Source organism: Acartia tonsa, chromosome 9 (assembly GCF_053477335.1).
Source record: "Acartia tonsa isolate MP-2025a chromosome 9, ASM5347733v1, whole genome shotgun sequence".
NCBI classification, from domain to species: Eukaryota; Metazoa; Arthropoda; class Copepoda; order Calanoida; family Acartiidae; genus Acartia; species Acartia tonsa.
The window spans coordinates 39,817,533-39,823,195 of record NC_137268.1 but is presented as its reverse complement, the minus strand read 5'-3'; the positions used below and the strand labels follow the sequence as shown (position 1 = coordinate 39,823,195).

Sequence of the window (5,663 nt, the reverse complement as noted above, 5' to 3'; positions counted from 1 at the left end):
TAGAACCGGTTCTCAGCAATACTGAAAAATCATGTATAACATTGTATTAAAGACAATTTTCTACGAACGTTAGAACAAAAATCATAAAACTAATACCAGTTTTGTCAGCCCTGGCCATAATTTAAAAATCTTTGATTACCATTTTTCTGATAACAACAATGCTTAGCATAGACGTCCAAGCTTTTTTTTTGGGGGGGGGCGGTAAAAAATTGTAAGGGGGGAGGGGAATATATCCCCCCCAAATTGTTTGGGGGGGGGGGTAAATACCCCCTCTTAAATGGTTGGGGGTGCCTACGGCACCCCCAGGGTAGGGGTAAATTTTAAATGGGGTGGGGGGGGGGTTAAAATGAAAAAATTTTTGGGGGTGCCGTAGGGGGGGGTAATCGCCCCATTGACCCCCCCCCCCCCTTGAACGTCTATGATGCTTAGATATTATTAATGTATTATGAATTCGAAATAAACAAGAAAAATAAATAGTTAAAGTTGTAATTTTATCATTGTTGTTTCATTTTTTAAAAATCAATGGATGCCATGATCCTTGTTTTTTAGGGCTACTTTTCTTCCTTTTATAAGATGTACTGAGTTTTAGTTTCCGAAAGTGTACCTAGCATCCGCGTTCTATCTCAATATTTACTACCAGCTAAAAAAGCTTCAAACTTTAAATTTTGAATGCATAATGTATAAATCGTTTTTACATCATATCGCTTTTCCCTTTGACCGGAGTAGAATAAAATAGCATTTGCAATAATTGGGTTATCTGCTGTACAACTTTGGAAATTAGAGAAGAAATAGACAATCCATTTTCAGCACCTCTTTTATAAATGATTTATATGCAATAGAAAGTACTCTAATAAATATATGTACATAATACTAACATGCAGCAAGGATAAGGAATTAGAAAATGAAACGTTTAATTTTTGTTTCTGAAGTGGTTGGATGTGCGTTTGAACATTATGATCTTAGAAACGGTTTGTACATTTTATCTAAAAATTCGTTTTGGAATTAATGGGCGGATGAACTGCAGTTGCGAATCACAGAATATAATTCTGTAAGGTTAAGGCTGTGGTAAATTGACAACTTGGCGGCTGTATCTTAGACGGCTGCGGTTTTAAACCACAACCAGTTGCCATTTTAGCAGCTAAAATACAAATAAAATTGTTCATTGATATTTTATTTCTTACTATGGATCTAGAATATACGTGGATATTGTAACAGGGAAAATTTTCGTTAATTTAGGTTGCTAACATGCTAACATTTATTGGTCAGTTCGTTCACCCATTGGAATGGGAGGGGATGGTGTTAAAGGTGGTGTATTGAGGATCTATTTTAGCCAGCTACAAATTTCAATTTATTAGAGTACAGGAAAAACTGGTGTAAGATCCATTGATAGATTGTTAATGAATAGAAACATAAATAGAAAATGGATAGAAAGATAGATGAAAAAAAGGAGAAAATAGATTTTTTACCTTAGCCTATCTCCAATAAATGTATATATGTACATACATATCACATTATTATTACATGGTACAAAAATTAGCCTCAAGAATTAAAAAGTATCTTTACATCATTGCAGCATTGCTTTAGAAAGGGTTCAATTTTGTATTGCAATGTTTTAGTGGTATTTATCATGTTTTATGCTTATTCAAAACAGTAAATGTTACTATAACAATTATTGAAAAAACAGATCTATAATATAAATGTATACACAGACATTTACCTCCCTTTCTTTTCAATGACCTTTTTCGTCTACTTCTAAGTTATTTTCTGCTACTTGGCTGTGTTAATATAAGCGACACCATTGTTTAATTTTTAATGACCCAATAGAAAGGTTGCACAAGGTTGATGCGATGGGGAGATACAGTTATTTAACCCTATCTCCCTCTAGTGTTACACTCTAATATTGAAACAAGGACATGTTGTCCTTAAGAAGCACAAAAAACAATCTAAAAATATTTTGATGGAACAGTAAAATAGGTAAGATTTATACGTGTTATGTTAAAATAAATATGATATTCTGATTTAAGCTATAAACTAAATGAACAAAGTAAATTGTCGTGCACTACAATTTTTTTGTTAAATTGCAAGCACACTTTCATAACCTGTGTTTTGCTTTAAGCGTTTTAGAAATGTTTATAGAAAACAATAAAAATAATTAAAATATAAAGAGCAAATATATTAATAGATTGTTTAAAGTTAGATTTTCTTTAATATTTAATTTTTTTACTTCTAGGAAATGTTGATAAGTTTATATATTCATTGGCTTCTAAAAGTATCGTTTGGAATTCAAGAATAAAAAAGTACAAACTTGAAAATTATTTGAAAATCCCTTAAAAATATGCAAGCCGTTTACTTTCATAAGTAAAACATAAACTTTATTTAGAGCAAAAAATATATGAAGATAATTGCATTATTTAAAGGTTAGAGGATTCCCTATAATATAAAGTAGCTTTTTGTCTGAATTTTATTTTCTCTGAAATTAATGGTCTGGTTGTGTTGCACTGTTCATGAAGGCTTTATCAATGTCTTTGGGTTGTTTAAGGCTATTTTCATAGCTTTTTCCGCCCTTCCCTAAAGTCTAGGAGCAAGCTACAAGTATCTTATAAATGATTTACGACTTTAATTTTAAAAATCAGTTATATTGTATCAACGTATTAACTTACCCTTTTGCTTTAATCCAACATGGGGTAGTAAGATGATTTGCCCATATGTAATTCAATACCAAAATTCCTTACACAGATTTTATTATTGCATATAAAGTATTTTAGAAATATTTTAAATTTTATTTCAATTTACAATCTTAAATTCTTTCATTTTAATACCTAATACAAATTTATGGAAAACAGAAAATAAAAGGAAAATATCTTATAGTAATAACAAGGATGACAACATCCACAAAAGCGAAGCTCTGAAACGGTAGGACAATCGGACATTAGAACTGAATAATCAGAATGAGAATGTATAAGAGTCAAAGCAAAATTGTAAATAAATTTGTTGAAAAACTGCTTGATACAGGATAATGATTATGGACATACTTACATTTTTAGGACTTGATTATAGAGTTGCTTCGCTTAAAATATTGTACTTTGTTGTCCCAGGAATCATTATAAAAAAAATCAGACCAATCGGATAATTAGGTCACATAAAAATTTGTTGTTAAAAATGTAAAAAAAATCAACATGTTTAAATTGGACATTCTGGTAATGATTATAGAGTTGCTACGCTTTCTAACTCGTACCTAATTATTACAGGAATCACCATGCAAAATCTAAAATCGATAGGACAATTATAACATGCCTAAATTAACGAAAAAAGCTATTTAAAAAAGTAAAAAAATCAACATGTTTAAAATGGACGTACGGACATTTTGGTAATGATTATAGAGTTGCTACGCTTTCTAAATCGTACCTAACTACTAAAGGAATCACCATGCAAAATTTGAAATCAATAGGACAATTCTAACAATTAAATTAACGAAAAAAGCTATCCGTGACGGACGGACGGACCGACCCTAATTATAGAAAAGCTTCGCTTTTAAAAAGGTTCATCGCAATTACTGTATCAAACAAGGATGACAACATCCATAAAAGCGAAGCTATAAAACTGTTGGACAAACGAACATTAACACGTGTAGAGTGTAAGAATTTAATAATTGAAATATAAATGTATAAAAATCGAAAAAAAATTGCAAGTAAATTTGTTGAAGAAATGCTTAAATAGAGGATAATGTTTAAGGACATACTTACTGTTTTAGGACTTGATTATGGATATGCTTCGCTTATAACATTGTACTTTGTTGTCCTAGGAATCAGTATTCCAAAAATTAGATCAATCGGATAATTATATCATATACAAACTTGTTGTTAAAAAAGTTAAAAATCATCTTGTTTAAAATGGACATACGGACATACTGTTAACGATTATAGAGTAGCTACACTTCATAAAAGGTACCTAACTTCTACAGGAATCACCATACAAAGTTTGAAATCAATAGGACAATTCTAACATGCATAAATTTAAGAAAAAAGCTATCAGTTCCGGACGGACGGACCGACTCTAATTATAGAAAAGCTTCGCTTTTTGAACCTACCCCCAAACTTATTTCAATAAATATTAGATATGGTACATATAAAAGAAAAATTAATAACGGGCGTGTGGCCTAATGGATAAGGCACCAGACTTCGGATCTGGGGATTGCAGGTTCGAGTCCTGTCACGCTCGAAATTTTGAAAATGATTTTTTATGTTGATGAAAGAAATATTAGGAATTGAATGCTTATATATGACGTCATTCGAGATACTTTGCGAAAAGTTTTAAAATCCATCCCCTTTTTTATGTTATAGGCTTTATAATGATCTTTTTTTTATTATTGCTAACTAGCTAATTAATACTTTAAGAAAATACATACACATTAAGCAGTCGTGGCCGAGTGGTTAAGGCGTTGGACTCGAAATTCAATGGGGTCTCCCCGCGCAGGTTCGAATCCTGCCGGCTGCGAAATATACTTTTTATTTATAAGTTGGAAATGATGAAATAAATCAGCGCCATTTTAAACTTTTAAAATATTTCTTTCATCAATGTCAAAAATTATAAATTTTTCGAGCGTGACAGGACTCGAACCTGCAATCCCCAGATCCGAAGTCTGGTGCCTTATCCATTAGGCTAAACGTCCTATATGGAAAAATGCATATAAAAATACTATATTTTAACTTTATTGAAGATATTAATTGTAAATAGGTTTGTATTCATTCAGGGCAGGTTACATTTAGGTACATTGTTTACTGGGTAACTCCGCATGGTTAAAATGTCGCAATGAAATGCCCTGCAGGAAAAGCTCCCCACCCCCTCCGGCCATTGGGCTGGGCATAGGGGAAAAAACTATACTATTCCTTACCAGGGGCGTCCAAGCCTTTTTTTTTGGGGAGGGGGTAAAAATTTTACGGGGGGGGTAATTCGTGTTTGGGGGGGGGGGTAAAATGGCGCGCGAAGCCCGCCGAAATTTTTTTTTTACCCCCCCCAAAATTTTTACCCCGGGGGTAAAATTTGATTGGGGGGGGTAATTACCCCCCCTAAAGTCTGTTGGGGGGGGTAAATACTCCCCCTAAATCTGTTGTGGGGGGTAATTACCCCCCCCCCCAAACTAATTTACCCCGGGGGTAAAATTTTTTGGGGGGGTAATTTAATTATGTAAAAAAAGCACCTACCTAATCTATTAAGTTAATAAGTACTATCCTATAACATAAAGTAGTAAGTAAGGTTTATTTGACTATAGCTTCAGATTTCATTACTTTTAATACTGAGTTCTCCTTTTTAGGAAAGCTTCACATAGATCCCATGATTTTTCCACACTATTATAGGTCAATCCTTTGAGTGGTTTTAGGCTATTTTTCTCCTCCCTTTTTACCCTTTAGAAAACACGAGTTCTTAGATGCTAAGGGCGCCACTACTATTCAAATATATAGTAGTATCTCATTCTTTAGAACATAAAAATACAATAATTAAATCACTAACCAATTAACCAATATGATTATACTTTAAAGTGAAGCGTCTTATAGGTCCTGGTAAGTTTTATAACTAGTTTTGAGACACCCTGACATCCTCCCAAAAGAAATCGCCTATAGAAATTCTTTTTCATTATTTAATGAAATATTTAATTTAGTTAGGTA

At 32.5% G+C, this 5,663-nt stretch overlaps 2 non-coding genes across 2 annotated transcripts; both read left to right on the top strand.

The window, feature by feature from the left end:
* The first annotated feature begins 4,145 nt into the window (after nt 1–4,145).
* Nucleotides 4,146–4,218, top strand: TRNAR-UCG (transfer RNA arginine (anticodon UCG)). Its single transcript has one exon. It is a non-coding gene; the product is annotated as a tRNA-Arg (tRNA).
* Nucleotides 4,219–4,412: 194 nt separating this feature from the next.
* On the top strand, nt 4,413–4,494 carry TRNAS-CGA (transfer RNA serine (anticodon CGA)). Its single transcript has one exon. It is a non-coding gene; the product is annotated as a tRNA-Ser (tRNA).
* Nucleotides 4,495–5,663: the final 1,169 nt, after the last annotated feature.